This window comes from Anguilla rostrata, chromosome 5 (genome assembly GCF_018555375.3).
Source record: "Anguilla rostrata isolate EN2019 chromosome 5, ASM1855537v3, whole genome shotgun sequence".
Classification (NCBI taxonomy): Eukaryota; Metazoa; Chordata; class Actinopteri; order Anguilliformes; family Anguillidae; genus Anguilla; species Anguilla rostrata.
Window position 1 is genome coordinate 41979486 of NC_057937.1, and position 19188 is coordinate 41998673.

Genomic DNA, 19188 nt, shown 5'->3' on the forward strand with positions numbered 1-19188 from the left:
ATATTGGGACAACGACAATAATCCAATTAAATCTCATCTTTGGCCAAATCGAGCTAATAATATAAATTGATTTCAACTGTGCATGTAAACGCACTGACTGTTAAAGTCATTTCATCCTCCATCTGTAGTTCAACAAAAGTCAAGCAGTTTACGTACATCTGGTGCTGTACGGAAACTATTAGCCCTGCCACGATACTGCAAACAAGCATTCTGAAGCACTTTAATGCGTGAAATAAACCAAATTGTTGGTAACCATGTTGACAAAATATTTTTAAGATCACAGAGAAGAAAACAAATTGAACACCTGCTTTTAATCATGAGAAACAGTTATGGACAAATGTCCATCTAGGGTTGCATCTTAACATTTAAGATGGAATTGCTGGAATGAATGATAAAGTAACTACTGCAGTGAAAGAACAAACAGAATGGAATCAGAAAGTAACATTTTAAAAACATGATGCTCATTATTTTGTTAACCTAGCATAAGGCAAGATTACTGACCACAGTGATAAGGGCTTTTTTATTTGCTACCCTTTTCTTGCTTTTTTTTGTTTTTGCATGAAAATTTGAACGGTATTAATAGGGACAGTGCAACCATAAGAGATTGTACTGAAAATGTCTAAAAACTTGGTTGAGAAACTTGTAAGTTCTCACTTCAGATGGACCATCTGTTATGCTAGCCCAGTGAGAAGACTAAAGAGATCAGCAGGCCTATTTATTCATTCAGCACTGCGTGACGCATCATCTGGCTGCAATGGCCAAGGGTGCTGAGTCATGCCCAAATTTACAGAAGACACAATCAAAGTGGCACATTTCCCCAGAGCTGCAGGGAAGACAGACTATAAGCACATCTGTGGGTTGAACTGTGCTGTGCAGAGGACAGTTAGCCTGTAAAGCCTGTGTTGAGAGACTGAAGGCATTGTACTGCTATATATATATATATATATATATATATATATATATATATATATTTTTTTTTTTTTTCTTTTGAAATGAAAGGTTTTGGAAATGGAATGTGCTGCCAGGATACCAATGACAAGCTCCTATCGTCCACTACAAGCATTCTCTAGACACGCCTCACTTCCATAAACAGGGATTGTGCAAATTATGGCTCCAATGAATTAGAATACAGAGAGAAAACTGGCCTGCGCAGGTCATAGTGGACTCAGCAAGGTAATTCAGAAGCCTTTTAAATGCCAGCTAAAGTTACAAAGATGCTGACAGAGAATGATGAGCAGGATTATCTGACAAATTCACAGATAATTCCTGTAAAATCAACATTTTGAAAATATGCAGAGAAAGAGCAGGCATTCAAGGCCAGGGGTCCTCAAGCAGGAATCAGCAGGCTTCACTTGGAGCCTTACACCCAAAAAGTAGCCAAATATATTTCAAATCCTGCTTCACAATTTAGAAAACCACCTTATTGACAGCAATATAGTTGTTTAAAATGTGTTACACATACTGTCAAAATGATGCTGTCAAGTCACTGTTTTGCTCAAGTCAATGTTGCGATATCACCGAATTGCAGTGCCATTTGTCTAAGTAAGACAAGGACAAACAGAATGAACTGGAATGACTGTAACATCAAAGCAAATCACTTCAAAGCAAACCAAGGTCATGATTGAAGATTCTTTCTACTAAAATGCAGGGCTCCTTTTGGAGAAAACAATGACTGAAACAAAAACAAGGTATTATAATGACTGTTATATACATGTAGCCAGAACAACCCTGACCTACTTAACCTCAAGGGAATTGTATACTGTCACTGTGGACTCCTGATCATAGTTGGCTGATAGCCTAGCCCTGAAATTAGCCCAAGCTCCACTGAAGCTTAGGAACTTTGTACCTTTTGCTCAGTGTGTCTACCAAATCTAAGGCAGTGCCTTTCTGTAATTACCAGAAAAGCCTAGTTGAGAAATACAGGTGTGGGGGAAGGTATTTTTATGGACATTATATGAGCTATTTAGAAATGAACAAGGGAGTGAGCAAACCTACAGCTCTACTCAATGGCCTGAGCAATTCTCATAAAACCATGAAACACAATCTGAGTCCTATGGGTGATATTTTAACTCTTAATTGACTTAATAAATGTGCTGCTCTACACAGGCAGTAGCCACAAGCCATTATTTCAAAGCAAAAATTATTTAGAGAATAAACAATTACCTAGAAAAGCAGCCTTTCAGATTCATAATAACCTACTTAATTTTAAAAACTCCCATTGGTTGTTGATTTGAATTTTCATAGCATAATAAAATTGGCTGTAGCAACAAATTCAGCAGGACTCCAGTCAGCATTAATACACAAAGCACAGTGCCAACCAAAGGGATAATTGCAAGCAGAGCTCAATTCAAATGTTTCACCTATCAGACAGTTCAGGTAGCTTAAAATATGTGGGGATATTAAGCTAACGGGTCTTAATTTCATCAAGCTGTCTAAATAATTTACCATAATATATGTTTGTATTACATATTTAACTGAAACAGAAAAAGGCAAGTATTTACATCCCTCCAGTTATCGCATGATATTTCAGTATTTTTATGAGGGGTCGATGTGGGGCACCAATTTGGTCACAAGTCTCTAAGCAAAAATGCGCAATTTCCTGCACGTGTAGCATTCCGCTATTTTACCTGTACATACTCGGTCTACCCACACTCACTACTTCAAATTCACTGTCTGCTGCATGCAATCCCAGGGCTTGGTCATGTTGTGTTCAGTCAACTGTGGTTGCGTATGATAATCTTTTGTTTATCAAAGAGCTTGTAAATTGGTGATGAATTCCACTGCAGCTTGACAATTGACCAGCAATGCAGATAGTTTGCCAAATGTAACAGTAGCGTGCTGCTGGGCCTTGTACTGTTTGCTTTCCTGATGCATCATTGCCATAGTTTGTCTGGAGGGTTTGTTGATATTAATAACACATATCTTTCCCAGTTTGGGCTTCCCTGCCAGGTCCCTAAATGCCTAATGCCAGGCTAATCTGTTTCTAATATAGATGAATAAAAATGTAGCATTTTTGTTTATTCATGTTTTTAAGTACCTTGGGATATACTCGTGCCCTGGACTGGCACCCTATTGTGGCCAATGCATTCTGGGATAGGTTCTAGCCCCATACAACCCTGAAATGGGTAAGAAGGTATAGGTGATGGAAGGATGGATGGATGGATGAATGGACAGATGTTGCAAATGGTTACTGACTGGCTACACAGAACATGATTGTTTTTTTTTTTGCACCAAGAAACTATTCCACTTAATGGTAAATAAATATATTAAGGCCATTTCTGGTCTTTACATTCTGTGTTGTTTAATGACATGGTATTTGCTTTTTTTGCCTAAGATATCAATCTTGAGTCCGTGCACAGTGAGAGCTGGCACCATTCACTGACCTTATGAGCAGTAATCTGTAGTTGCCTTAGTTGTTAGCTAGGGGGCAGTAATAAAGTCATAACTCTAGGAAGCCTGTCTGATTTAAGCCCACCCTACTACAGTGACACACAATTCTTGTCCTGCTGCAGCCATCTATGAAAGTATGATGACATCGTTGTTGTTATATCTTTCAGGGGGAAAAGATAATATTCAGAGTATTGCATCAGCACAGTATTTAATAATTAAACAACATGTTTATCTACGTGCACTTTAACATTTTACTATTTAAAGGGGCTGTTCTGTTAAATATGATCAAGAGTTCACCTCATTCATTTATCATACACATACAATTACAGCTTGAAATTCTTCAGGAATAGTCAAATATAAATTCCAAGTATATCAATAGGGTTCCTGTCAGTGCTGATATAGAAGTTCTTGGTACACCAAACCAAATGTATTTGCTAAGTTTATCTATCTCATAGAGTCACACTCTGTCCCTTATATCCCACTTAAAAAATTCCTGTCAAATGAGGTAAGATCTGACAGGAACACCATTCAGAGGAAACCACCAACAAGACTGATTTCAAATCACAATCACAGGAACAAATCTTTCGAAGGAATTACATCTCTTAAGCGCTTGAGGGAGAAAAGCTAGAACTTGCTCAAGCAGTGCAAGTTTTTGTCTTTGACATGCTTGTCTAATTATCGCCTGGGTTATTTTTGATCTCACAGCTCCGTGATTGTCTAAAGCCTCGAGAGCCGTTTGATGCGGAAATATAAACTGCAGGTTTTGGCTTACAGTTTAAGAGCTCAATGTTGGAGCAGCAGCAGTATGGGCCCATTCAGCATTTCAACAAAATCAAACATTTTTAAGTTCAAAGGTTCTAAAATGTCCATCCATTGGGAACTGCGTCAACAACCTTAACTGCACCCTTGCAGTACAAAATAATCGATGCCGTATTTTTTGCTCTTGGAATGCAGAGATATAATTTGTAATACGAGGAGAAGTTGAACAAGCCAGGGATAACTGATGCAGAAAAAACACTGCTTTGGTCACAGTACATGACTCTCACCGCTTGTGTCAATGCGGGACTGAATTACTCTACATGCATTTAATTCTGCTGCCCTACATAACGAGAAACCAAGGTCACACATACACAATACAAACTATTACCACACAACACCAGAGAAAAGGGGGAAATGGCAATTTCATGCATTACATGCACATACAAGTGTAGTTGACTGAGACTTGTGCAAAAGAAAATGAATGAGCTATAGCAACAACAAATCGAGTTCAGAAAAAAAGCCGTTTTATGCCCTTATATTAATGGTAAATTCACCATCCCCATCTGTGACGTGTACTAAAGGTGAAAAGTTAACAACAAACAGAAAACCTTATAATTTCTGGTTTATAGATTTCCAGACAGATAAGATTATTCCCCCCCTGCCCCGATAATTGGTCTGCCCTACCTGCTCATTTCCTGTTTCCCTCCTCTCCTTTGTGTACAGCCGCAGGTCGACTTCAAACGCGTGTTCGGCCACGTTTGGCAACAAAATGGTCTTACGCGGTCACAAAATCAGCCCAGTTTCCCTCTGCCCTCTCTCATTTCCATTCCCCAAATCCTTTCAGTGCTAAAATATCTTTCCCCCTGCAAAAACCTTTAGCTTTAAAGGTTCCTCCACGGCTGTCCTCCAGTGACTTTCCCTCGACTGACAAGAAACTTCCAACTCCCTCTCAGTAAACACAACGGCTCAGTGCACACACCCCCTTCGCTGACTCTCCAATTTCACCATTTTTTTCTCCTTTCTCCTCTCCCCCCTCTGTTTCTTGTACATTCTACTTCATGTCTTCCAGCTATGGGCAGATGGTGGGTGGGGGGAGGTGGAGGGTGGAGGCGTGGGGTAAGGGTGCAATCTTGCAAATGATTATCCATCCATGACAAAAGACAGGAGCTGAACTTTGAGAGCAGGTCTCAGGAAAGAATGTGACCCGTCTCTGGAGCCTGCTGCAAGGTCAGACGGAGTCTGGTTTACTTTGCTGTGCTACAATGTGACCTCCTCTAGAAATGATTAACAGGGAATGTGCATTTTAATGAATAGGGGGGATGGGGTTAGAAAATAGATTGTAAATGTGAAATCAACGGTCACACATAGCATTTAAATAAGGATAAAGGACCAACTGTCTCTTTATAAGTGTAATGAATCTGGCTACTTAAGTAAGCAAAAAAGACCACCTATATAAAGGAGTCATTTTGAAAAGAAATTAAAAATATAAAGCAGTGTTCAAACAGAAATGAGAGTGATCAAGCAGGCTTAGTGACATTTTAGAGAGCATTTGCTTGAAATGTCAGAAAACATTGCTGGGCTTTAATCCTCCACACAAAATATGGCTTTATCTGGGAGAAACTGGAGTAGCTTCAAAACACAAAGCGAGCTGAAAACTGTAATCTTATTACCGTGTCCCACAATGCCACCTGTGTTTTACAGGAGTAAAAGGACAGAGCAGTCGGAGGCTCACAAAAGGCATCCATCTCAGCTGTGCAGGCCAGAGCGGTGGGCTCTGACCACAACTGGTACAGAGGTGCAAATCACATGCTAGGGTAAACCAAAGTGAGTTGTCTCCCCAGACATACAGAAGATTAACACCCCTGCGTTTCATGTTAGAGGTCATTCCATTTTCCCCGCTGCTGCAAATCCGGGGAAATGTAAACTTGTAAAAAAAGGAAAGCAATGCAGCGACAACGAAACAAGATATCCTTTCACAAACAAAGACAAGGCAAGGATTGTGTGCCTTTGGTTTCCATGCCCACCTGTTCTTTCCACATAACCCTCCAGGCATTCCTGGAGAGACATTGATAATACTGCAAACATTCCAGAGCTGTGTTATGAACACTGTGGCATGGAACACCTGGAACTCAAAGCTTGGATCATGATCCCCCCTCCTCTACCTCTGGTTATTGGTGCACGGGGTCATGCAACATGTTTGCTGTGGTTTTTTGATATTGGTTATTGATCCATTCGCCTACATTTCTTCTGTCCCAGAACAGCTGTCTGGAAGCATTTTATGGGTAAGATAAGCCTTGGGGAATAGAAGCGGTAAGAACGAGTATTGGATCCTCACAGTCGGGGGGGATTTAATTTCCGTGAAACCTGTGGTGTGCAGGGAGCTCTGGGAATGAGGAGAAGCCATCCGCTGTGCTGTTCTGAGATCATCCTTGCGTGATGCACGCCTGTCCTATTTTGCCAAGGCCCCTTCCCGGATGCATGTGCATGCTGCTTACAGTTCTCACAGTGCTTTAGCCACTTACCCATTCCCTCAAGCTCGAGATGGCTCAGAGGAATTTACATTAATCCTGCCATCATTAGCATCTCTGTGTCATTGTGCATTGTTAACATGTGGGACCGGACCAAAAGCAAGTATGAGGAGTGTGAGCAAAAATCCAGTGACTCAGAAAGCATCACTCAAATCAGGATGAAAAATGAAACAGTCAACCCAGTTATCAACAAGGTTTACAATAGTTCCAATTTATGCTGCTGCACAGATTACACACAGATGCAATCAAGGCAGAGATTGCTTCCTCCGTTGCTGCAGGATGAGGAAGTAAACAATATCAGTAATGCTGATACTGATGATAGGAAGTCTCGCTATGCCTTATGGAGTGTTTAGGGGCTTCTAGAACACTCGGGAGAAAACCACATTCAAATCAGCCAAATGGCTGCTGAGCAATAGCTGATGCAAGAGAGGGGAAAACTTTCTAAAGTGTTTCAAATCCTCAAGCAGTGGGGATGCAGATGCCTGCTTGGCATGATGATCGCCCCATCAGGCCTTTCAGGACACAGCTCGCATGAAACATGAGGTGACCACAAACAAACTGTAACTGCCTTGAGAAGGACAGGAACTCTGGACCTTAAAAGAAAACACACCGATGGGCTGAAATCGATATATAGCTTTGTGTGATTCGTAAAGGGACGCATGGTATGTAATTTATTTTTTGTACGCAAGTCCTTTTTTGATGTATTGTGAAATGTTATATAATCAATACAGTTCCTTAAAAACCCTAAGGCAGCTCAGGCCACACCAAGAAACATGGATGAGCCATATGAAAATGTATTTTGCTTTTCCACATACTCCTGTCTTCTGTCTCACACTGAGCAGTCAGGGTGTATGAGTGTCAGAGGACATCAGAGTTGGGAAAAGCTAGGTCTGAAGGACACAGCTGGGGCTTCTGGGAATATTCTAGTGCCAGTGATTATCCACTGACCAGGATCAACACAGAAATGTGAGTCTCTTAGTCTCTTGCTTAATCGCAATATGATCCCCTGTAATTTCTTAAGCTAAGAGGAAATAATAGAGTCTGACAGCTTTTACCACTTGGTAAGATTTTTTGTGGAATGCTTGGGGATATAAAGTTCATTACAGTACTGGAAATAAGAGGCTCCATCTCCAGTGTCAAACAGTCGTGGTGCAGTCATGAAGAACTAATTCTCCCACTAATGTGGCACCACTGACTGTTTCAATTGTATATGTATATGTTTGGGAGAAAGACATATTTTTTCTTGATTTGTCTCTGTACTCCACATTTTTAGACTTGTAGTCATGCAATTCACATGTGGGTAAAGTGCGGAATCTCAAATGTTGCTAAAGTTTTATACATTTTGGTTTCACCATGTAGATATTACAGCACTTTTTATACAAATCAAAAGTTGAGGAGTACAGATAAATGAAAAATCAAGTATGTCTTTGTCCCATACATTATGGAGCTCCAATATCATAAGGAGGCATATATGAGACAGCATAACACATTCACTGGCATAATCTTATGAATAATTTTATAATTTGATACCAGCCTCAGGGGCTGTTCACATGACAAAAGAATATCTTACAACAGTGGGTATAACAAAAATTTCAGATTATGAACTAAACTTTGTAACTAGAGCCTGCTCCACCTACTGCCCCGTTCAGAGGATATTATATCTGTGGAAGACAGGTGAAATAGGGGTTGGCTACCTGCAGGTTCTGTCCAGGTGGATTCAACTAAACAAGCTGCAACAGATCCCCCTGTGACTCACCCCGACAGGATATCTGAATAAACTCGGAATGGGTCCTTTCTATAGCTGTTGAAAAGGAGAGGCCAGCTTCATACTTCCTAAGGAAAAATACATTATTTGTCTCTGTCTGATCATTACACATAGCGTATCATGTCTCCAAGCCAGCGAATCTGACAAATTTGTTTGAATAAAATTACTTTGCATTCCTGCTCTGTAGATTAATTTGCATATGTATGCACTGCATCAACTCTCACAAGTAGCCTGGAGAACTCATTAAAGATCACAGCAAAAGTCATGCATATACCAACGTTATATGTCATGCAGTATGTATCATTCCCATTAAACCATGTGATTCCATTGCTTTCGTTACCCAGGTTACGGGGTTGTTCAGGGTGTGAAAAGTGAAGCGATAGACGAGGGAAAATGTTGGGTGAAGACCCTGAAGGAAACTAAAGTCAATGTTGTAAAAGAGACTTCAAGGGCTCGATTTTATAGAATCAACGTCACACGGTGCATGTGCTATGCTTCAAGAAATAATGACAACATAGCATCTTGAAGTTTTATTAAACAAAATAAACCAGGGAAGATCATAACAATGCCAATGATGCCATTTACAGCAATACAATTACTTGGTAGATCAACTGTTGTTCAAACTAAAAAGAATAAAAGAAAAAATATAGCTGCAAGCTGCAATGTTGGGGGCCAAACACCAAGTGTGAGCCTCAGAACAATAGCTGTAATGCGTTTCTTTCTGAGATTTCTGCAAAAAAATATAAACACAATTCTGCAACAATTTTTTGCCTTCATACCACAGTTGTGTGGCTGGGGTGCACTGCATGCTGCAGTGGAAGAGGGAGACAAGCAGAGAGTGCAAGAGAGAGACAAGCAGAGAGTGCAAGGTCCAGTTGTTTGTTCCTCCCAGCCTGGCATATGCACAGATAATGTCCTAATGGTGCTGGAGAACCAGCCCATTTGCCCCTCTGGAGTAAAATGGGCTTTGCTGTTGCTGATTTATTATCCCACTGCCTGCTGCTGCTCATCCTTTCCTTTCTGCCTGCCCTGTTCTCACCCACAAGTGCCCATGTAATGGGAAGTAAAGCATGCTACCCCTAAATAAAACATATAGGAAGTCTTATGGATTACAACGGATATGTTCCCTGGGTTCAACCAGAGTTGGTTATACCACGCGGAACACTTAATGCGCGCAGTAACAGTCACTAATGCTGAATCCTGCTGGCACTTGATTACAGTCTTTGTGCATGCATTGTAGCTCTAGCCAGCATTTAGTCCAGCTTAAGATGATGGTGATCATTGAGAACAATTCCCTTCCCCGGGTTAGTTTAAGATAGAGAAATGAAGTTGTGGTAGTGATGCTATGAATAGTTTATTCAACAAATACTTTGCCACATTAATAATCAGGACCATAATATGAACCACTGCCCAACCAAGCTGTCCTGATGGAAAATTTATTTTATCAAATAGCCCTTATGGATTTTACATTTCTTCATGTTTACAAAATTGACCTCCATAAAATGTAAAAGCAAGTTACAGTTACATATTGCAGTTTTTGCAGTAATTTGTACAGTTACAGCATAAGATGCATGTTTCGAAATTAAATTGTTTCCAAGTTAACCAGCTTGCAGTTGGATTTAATGCCTTTAAAAAAAAAAAAAAACAGGTGATCCTGTTTACACAGAAGTAATCTGGGGAAGATAAGGGAAGCTGATGAGTGACCGAGGTAAAAGGCAGACTGTCTAGTTGAACTCTAGTTGAGTTCCATCACAAAAAAGTCATCGTTCAGCCATCATAGCAACTTGTACTTTGTCATGGCCTGCTGTGCTAAGTTGCCAAGTTTCCTTCGCAACTTAGCACAGCAACATGCTGTAGATCATGCGTGCAAATGGTGAGAGTTGGGCAAACAAAAAAATGCAATGTTTGCACCTAAATTGCAGTGTGCTGCTCAATCCTGACTGACACACTCCCGATAGTGGCTCTCCTCCCACTTCGGTGCACGGTGGCTGGTCATCAAATTACCAAACGGCCCCAGGCATGTCAAAATCTATGATGAACATGCCGCTTCGCCAGAGCGATAGCTGGCAACATGTCATGCGCCGGCCACAAAATAGAGCCCCGAGAGTGCAGGGTTCCCATCAGCAGGCAGTGGGATTGGCTAGGCTCTTTGGATCAGTTGTGCTCATGGCTAATTTATGTTGTAGGCAGAAGCTGAATTGACTCAAGTTACTTCAGGGTATAATACACAGACAGATACACACATACACACGCGCGAAAGTAGTTCCAGAGTTGTACATACACTCATAAAACCTGAGTGCATCTAAACAGAGCCACTGCATTTATACTTGCCCAAGGACCTGCCCCTTGTGAGCACATAAATTTCATTATAAGACATTAATCGTCTGCCCATAAATAATTGTGATTCTTTTTTATAACAAAACCCTTATGGGTGCAGGGATCAGGTTTCTGACCATAAAATGCTGGAACAGTTTCAGCAATTTAAGCATTTAGGTGACATTAAGAAAGATGCTGAAGAAAAGGGAAAAAGAAAATCTTCCTTGAGACTTTCACTTTGTCTAATTACTTGGCCCCTTTCTGGACAATGACTATGGGCATTCTATTCACTCTTAGGAGCACCAACAACTCCATTTGCAGGATTGAGATGATGGGTTTTATAAGCTGTGACTTTCAATTTTGAGTCCAGGGCCAGTTTGAACGTAAACATATACTGGACACGTTAAACCCACTAAAAAAAGGCATCAAGACTGACTTTTTCACTTAATTTTGTTTCTCAAGGCACTATGTTGAAGCAGTTTGGTATAGGACTATTTAAACTTTATCCTCTTGTCTTTTTTGAAAACAAAAAATAGTGGCAAGCAGGTGTTCAGCCAAAGGTTCTTTATTTTTGGGACCTTGGTGGACGGCCTCTCCTCTGTGAGGAAAGTTTGGAGAGACTCTGGAGCACTTGAAGCATCATCGATATAAGAAGTCGATAACACATTTGCACTCAGCTGCATGATTTTCACTTCATAGCAGAGTGTATTTTCAGTTCCATTTTATGATGATGGAGCTTGCAAATTGGTCTAACCAAATTAAACCCATTTACCAAACAGCTTATCGAACAAAAGTGTAACTGCATATTCTGAACCAAGGAAAGATATTCCGTTACATTAATCCATTTGCGTGGAGTGCATTGAAAAAAAATAGGTAATCAACACTTACAATCTATTTTTTGGACTGTCTAAGTATTTTAGCAAAATGCACAATGGTCACATATACCATTTTTCTCTCAAATGCATCGGGTCAATTGAACTATAAGTCACATGCTATTTATTTTTATAGATTAGACTCACAAAGACATGAATACATACTTTTATTCCTGAGGATTAAAAATTACTGATCAACATGGGTATTCTAAGGCCTTGTTGCACACATAATCTATGTTTTAACCTTCACAAGAGAATATATTATTTAGAGTGTAAAACATTTTTCTCTGAAAAGGCAGATGACAGGAGTTATCTTGTCCTTAAAATAGGATTCTTAAAAGTATTTGTTCCATTGATTGTTTGGAAATGAAAAGAATTTTCCTTAAAAAAAAGTAAGGCTGATGTAAGTTTCAGGTATATATATATATACACACACACACACACACACACACACACACACATATATATATATATATATATATATATATATATATATATATATATATAAGCTTTGTTCCAGTCCTAAAAAACCAATTCCAACCCTTAGGAATATATGTAATCAAGGAATAACATTTAAAGATTAAGCTTATTACTTTTCCCCCAGTTTTAAAATGTTCATGCTCCTGGTTACATCAGCCACCACAGGGCTTTTACAAATTTAATGGGTAACCGTTTTTTTGTTTACTTAATCATAATCACTGACCTGACAATTGCTATTGTTTTACAACTAATTTAAGTTAAACAGCACACAGCCCAAACTGAGTTTAGCAGGGACAGAAGCTACTTGGGTTGTTTATTTGGGCTGAGAAGGAGCACACCATTGCTTGTACGCTGTAACTCTGTATCTGTCACTGAAAGAAACATCTAAATAGACAAAGAAACTACTTTACTCCCATCAAGAAAAAGACTACTTATTTTATCATTACGTTATCATCATCTTTTCATCATCGGCCAATTCATCTATATTTTGTAGAAAGTGTCACCGAGAAAGGCACTTTACTCCATGAAAACACGGGATTCTGCTCATTATGCAGTCAGTTTCTCAGATTTATTACAGCCACATTCAGTCTCAGTGGAACCAAAGTAGTCAAGCTGTAATACTGTTTTGTGTAGTGTTGGTATAAACGGAGAGGGAAACAGTAGGAATCAACAGGCATGATGTTTCATAATAATAACCTCTGTTTCACAAGAAGGTGCATGTTTGCATGAGTTGCAGTTCAAGGGTTTATAGCTGGATCAAAGGCTTTAAGGATTTATGTTTATATGAAAAACACAAAGAAAAGGGGACATTTTCAATAATAAAAAGAGTTTCTGAACGAATTTCTGCAGAACGCATACTACTGAGTAAAAAGAGAGAAAAAAAGTCTACCATTAACTTAAATTTGCCTGTCAGGGTAAAGGACAAAGAGCTTTGTGGTGTGCCCATTTCCCTTTACTCAGTGACAGAGATAATCATTTCTACTTCACTGCATGTCCTGGAGTGAGACAAAATCTTAGCGCTTAGAAAGAGAGAAGGTTTTTCATGGAGGCGACGGCACCATAATTAGGAGATTCTTCCAGGGGGTTCTTTCTTCTGTTAACTGAATTAGGGAACACATAAATGTGTGTCACAAAGCACTGTAGGGCCAAGCGATTCGACAAATTGTGTGCTGCTTCTCCCTGTAACATTCATCCTGACTGCTGTATGCCAGTACTTGGGCTGAAATTGAACTAATCAATGAACAATGTCTGTGGGAACTGAACAGCATAAACATGTGGAAAATTAAGACTTGACATTTTCAGTGATAATCATATGACTAAATAATAGCTAAGTTGGTTGTGACAGTCAACATATTTCTTTCGATGATTTAGCTCTATTTAGCTCTTCTAGTTGAGAACACTGCGGTAGATTTCTGTGTTGACATGTCTCAGCTTGGACTTGATCCTTCAAAATGTGCAGCACAACACTGCCTGAGGTTTTGACGTCGTCTTACGCTCAGAGACATGATTTATTTAAAATGACCATAATGAGCTACTCTTCCCTCCACTGCAGGTTCTCAATTCTCCGTTTGGCAGTCTGAACTGTCAGTGGTTCAAAGGTGTTCTCATCCCTACAGGCAAAATAATTTGTTGTTTATGTCCCTGACATCCTTTGCCCTCTTCATTTGCAGGTCATGGGACTGGAAAGAAAAAGAGGATTGTGGGAACGACTCTTCCCCACGGGTCAACGCTATAATAGAATAGCTGGATCCTCTGGCAAAAAAATGAACAGGGAGAACCTGTTCCCTGTGCTGAAATTTCTCATTTTACTCCACATTCCTTTCATCAACCTTTCTCTCTCTGTCTCTCTCTGGAGGAAGCGCAGCATGTTCTTTTGTCTGCTTTACCAACCTCACACACAGCAAGTTATCATCGGTTAGCTTAACGATAAAAAGAGCACGAAAGGAGTGATTTGCTCCTATGTTTTAATCAACAACATCGTTTAAGAATCTCTTACAACACACCGCCAGGTTCCACCAATTCAATGTCATTGCCTTTGTGTAAAAAGAACCGCTTCTGGTATTTTCCTACCATTTTGATGCCAAAAATAACACAACATGTGAATATTCACCGAGGGCAGCCCTATAGTATGTAATAATCACCCATACTTGTATACACACTGTGCATGTTCAAAAGACGCAGATCTCTTAAGGGTTTGAGCCTCTCTAGAATGTAAGAAAGTGCTGTAAGAGGATTACCAATAACAGGATATTCAGAAACTCAGACGTGCATGGTTAACTGAGGACTTTAACATGATTATCAAGGGAGACTGAACGCACTGCATGTTCAAGTTTTATTTGTGTGCATGTGAGAAACAAAGAGATGTCCAAATCAGCAGATTTGATATTCCATTTGTTTCACTGTGTATTTATCTAATCAACAGTTTCATTTACACAAAATGTTTTTAGTATTGTTTTGTCGGTATTGCTTCATCTCCATTGGAGAAGTTAGTGCATTAAAGACATGAAAATACATAAATAATGTGCAAATAATGTGCAGTAAAGTTTACAGTTCAGCATATTAATGGAAATGGGAAGTAGAATTTTTCTCTTATTAAATATGTTTGCTCGTAGGGTAGGATACAAACAGTGAATCGTGAAAATAATGCTTCCATTGCTGTGTAAATGCATACATGCATGCTTTGAAGTACAATTACCTGAGCATTCCAATGATGACAATGTTATTTATGGGATGATAATACACTTAATATCCACCCAGTACAGCACGAAATACTGTGGATACTCACCAGGGTTCTTCCTGAAAATTTTCCACGAGTATTCTGGGGAACTGCAGTGAAGTTCGGATTTCTCAGACACTCTCTTCTCAGTCTATTAAGGACAGACAAAAAAGATAGTTAACTAACCTGCTCATTTTTAAACTTCTAAACAACTTCTAAACAAGGAAGAGGGGATGCCGGGTGGCTCATCTTGAGGCACTGTTCTAGGACATGGATGGGCCGCAGGCTTGGGTTTGGAATCCAGATGGTGCTGGTGCTAGGAGGTGCACAATTGGCCCTAATGTCCCTCAGGGAAGGGAGGGTTTCATTTGGCAGCTGGTCAGTCTGGCACCAACAAGATCGCTTATTTAAGCTGCACATGAAGCATCGTCCTCCATTCTCACATCTGTGCAAGACCGTAACAAGAAGCTAAAATCATGTGTTTCCGAGGAGACCACCGATACTTTAGAATGAGTACTGGTCATAAATACTGTCAGAATTGCAAACAAATCTATCATTTTCTTGGTCCTGGTTTCTTTTCTCTATTCTTTATTAGTATGTTTTGCTTTTGTACTTTTTATTGGTTTCTTTCACATGTTGACACTATTTTAAAACATTACCTCCACCAATCAATAGTTCAATGTCCAGGGCCTTGGGACACACCCAGCAATGGCCAATATGGTCACACAACATTGCTTTTTGGAAAATATTTTTACAGGTTTGCTTATTTAAGTTCATGTTCAGCACATTTGCTTGCAATGCCAAGGCATTTGCAAGCTACTTTTCACTGGCCTAGGCAATAAGCCACACCCATAATGATTAAGATCAAGATAATTTTTCATGTTAATGTTAAGCAGCACATTCAAGTCATCCATGTCATACATGACACAAACTACTGGTCAGGGGTCTAGGCCCCCCTTATATACCCAGCCATGTCCCAATTCAATAAACAGTACTATTACCCTTGCAATAATCAATTTTATTTTATGTATATATACATTTGAAACTTTTCTTGAGCATTGTCTGTGAATGTACTCTTGACTGTAGCGCACAGACTTTCAGCTTTAAAGCTTTTCATGTTTCCTTTTCTTGTATCATTTTAAAGTGACATTATACAAGCTAAGCCAAACCGGCAGTTTGTTTAAACTCGAACAGACTATGACGCATGAAAGGATTTTATCTGAAAAGGTGCTTCTCAGTCAAACACTTAGATCTTGAGCCCAGCTGGTAATTAAACATGACCTTTTGAAAAATCCATTAGTGAGAAAAAAAATCCTAAAAAGCCAAACTAACTACTGTATATTCACAGGGAATCCATAGAGGCACCATGAGAGGAAGGCTTCCACAGGCATATAATTCACAGGGGGTTTCTGAGGACCAGCAGACACTCAGTTATTAGAACACACACCCTAAAATGTTCCTACAAACACTCTGTGGTAGGTAATATTGAGTGAACACAGCACTGGGCTCTATTCTCCACTGTGTGTGTAGGCGGGGGTGCTGTAGGGACTTACAGGGAACTATTCCTGCAAGTCCCCAAAACACAATGGAAGCAGAAAGCATTAAACAGCGGGGAGAGAGGGCTTCTGTGATGGCTTTTCATCCTAATCTAATGCTTCTCTGAAAGGGCTTGTGTTCTCGGCTATTATGCGACGGCTGATCAATTAAAGCCACAAGTCCAATGGTGGATTTTTACAAGGGTGCCCAACAATAGACATCCAGCAATGCTTTTCAGATTCACATGTAAGTAATTATTTCAACCGGAAGGGAGACTGTCAGAATTCCACTGTTATTATAGACTTATTTATTTAAAAACTCAGCATGTGAACATAAAGACTGACCTCAAAAAGTCACTAACTAACAAAAACATTGTTTTATCTCCAAGTATAAGAGTAATTATCTTGTTAATGTCTCTGCCACTTTACATACAAAGTTCCAACAGTGCAATCACAAACTTCATTGATTGATTTTTGGCCCTTACATTCCATCTTACACAACTTCTATCTTGTAAAAGCCACAGTAATGTCCCTTTTTAATTTTAATGCACATGAACAGTAAGCACTTTGGTAGCCATATAACTTTTCATTGTTTACTTGTTGTGAATGACATGTCTTATGATTATACATTACATTTTTAATGACTCACCTATCTCTGAACTCAGGGAATCAGCTACACTTCAGGGCTTCAGGGATTTGAGACAGTTAATGGTACTTTCATATTTGAAATTCCACTTACAGTCTATTGCGATTATATTTATTACCTATATAAAGGTCTGAAACAAGGAGAATATATTTGCTTGCTTTAAAATTGGTTAAAATCTATTTTTAAATCAGTTCCAGCCACTGACATACATGCCACACAGAGTGTAGCAGAATCACGGGCAAGTGAAAATTCCATTTAGCAGACAGAATTCTGAAAACCACCACAGAAAATAATGTGGCTAGATAGCCAGCTCTGGAGAAACTGTATATATGATCTTTTTCTTGGATGTTTTTAGGGTGTTGGATGAAAAACAGAATTCATTTACAAAGTCACCTCCTCAAGAGACGTATGGTAACTGAATGCCATTCAAATAATCAGATAAACCTTTCAGGTACTAGCACTAGCATATATACTCAGATGTGATGCATCATGCATCCTGTGAAAATGTTTGTGACATATGCTACATACTGACAGCACCATAGAAATCATACCATTGTCAAAGTCATAAAGAAAAAATCTAACAAGAAAGCATGGGGACTGAAATTTTCAGGTATTACAGAGGAACAAAATATAAAATAAATATGTATCACCTTAATATGCATGTTAAACCTACCATACTGCATGCAGACTAGCCATCAACAGTGATCTATGGGTCCATTCAAAAAATATTGGAAATACTGAACTATCTGAACTGGAACCTTATGGTTAAGTCTCTTGATTGTGAGAGGTCTAGTACAAGGGTCATACCTGCTCTGATCTCTAATAGAGTATGAACCATGTATGCACGTAAACCCCATTAGATTACATTACAGGCATTTATCCAGACGTCTTTGTCCAAAGTGACTACATAGCATTTACATTGCATCCATTTATACAGCTGGATATACACTGAAGCAATGCAGGCTAAGTACCTTGCTGAAGAGTACAACAACAGTACTCATTTTACTGCACCACTGCCCCAATGGTTTGTTTGAGAAAAAAAAACGCTTTGGATCTGAGGTTCTGGAAAAAAAGCAACTTGGCTCTTTCCTCTATTCTTTTGGTAGAATAAAGCCATTTCATTACTTCTTGCTTAGTTTTTACTGACCCATGATTATGTGGATAATTCAGTTGGTAAGTGAATGGCATTAGTGTGTGTGTTTTTGTACTAACCCGTTTTAAATTAGCACTCACTGTATGTAACCCAGTGATTTACACAGACGTTTGCACAGTTTTTACTTTTTACATTTTTGCGAAAGATTAAGTAGCTTGTAGCTGGACTGTTCTTCTGCCTTCCTCTGAAGAGTAATATAACTGCAGTACATTTTTGTGCATGCATAGGGATGAATTGAGCAAATAGTGGAGCCATCCATTGTATTAAATCCTAATTAAACTTTGGGAATTGGCTTGAACAAAAAACAAGCATGCACAGAGCTCCATGACCCTTGAGGAATGTACCCTCCCCCGCCCCATTCAGTGGTGATTTACACTTCTCAGCAGGTAATTGTTGCGGTAATTGTTATTTATTTACCTGTCTCTGGCAGCCCCGCCCTGTTTAGGCGCAATGTCAGCGGGTGGCCTGGAGCAAGGTGATTGATGAACCCCCTGTTGTCACCCAAATTTCTCACTGCCTCTGCATAGAGCACCTTTAAATTTCTACATTATCTCTCATTTTACCATCCCTACTCACATTTGTTCAGTTTGCTGTTTTGTCAACAAGAGAAATCTTTATGAAAAGGTCACAACACGTGTAAAAAGAGAAGAAAAAACACAGTTATGTAAGTCCTCAAAAGCTATTTATAATCTACTGAGACATAAGCAAACAAATGAATATAATACCATTTCGTGAAGTCTTAAAGATCACTGGAGCACTACAATCCTTTCTCTGCTTGAAGCCCCAATGGGCAAACAGCTGGCTGGTGGCACATGTATATCCCTGTGCAGAGGAGCATAGCACATGCTAACTCTCCATCTTGAGTGCAGTGACAAGACCGCCAATAGACGCAAGACTGCTCTTGCACCAATAGGCGCAAGTCCTGCATCATTTTTCCAAGGTTTTTCCCATTGTGTCTGGCCTAAACACTAACTTGTTTTAATGGAGGAATTTGGCAGAATCTCAGATTGTCCTGTGTTCCAAAACGG

The 19188-nt window shown here is 39.5% G+C and overlaps 1 protein-coding gene across 9 annotated transcripts in view; it reads right to left on the minus strand.

The window, feature by feature from the left end:
• Positions 1–19188, minus strand: part of large2 (LARGE xylosyl- and glucuronyltransferase 2) — a 164090-nt gene that overhangs the window by 23633 nt on the left and 121269 nt on the right. For 7 of the 9 annotated variants that reach the window (XM_064336274.1, XM_064336270.1, XM_064336271.1 and 4 more), the window contains one exon: positions 14896–14977. The gene's annotated coding sequence lies outside the window, so the exon portion shown is untranslated. Of the gene's footprint in view, positions 1–4833; positions 5341–14895; positions 14978–19188 lie in introns of those variants that run through there. The other 2 variants (XM_064336278.1, XM_064336277.1) reach the window with 1 other exon arrangement.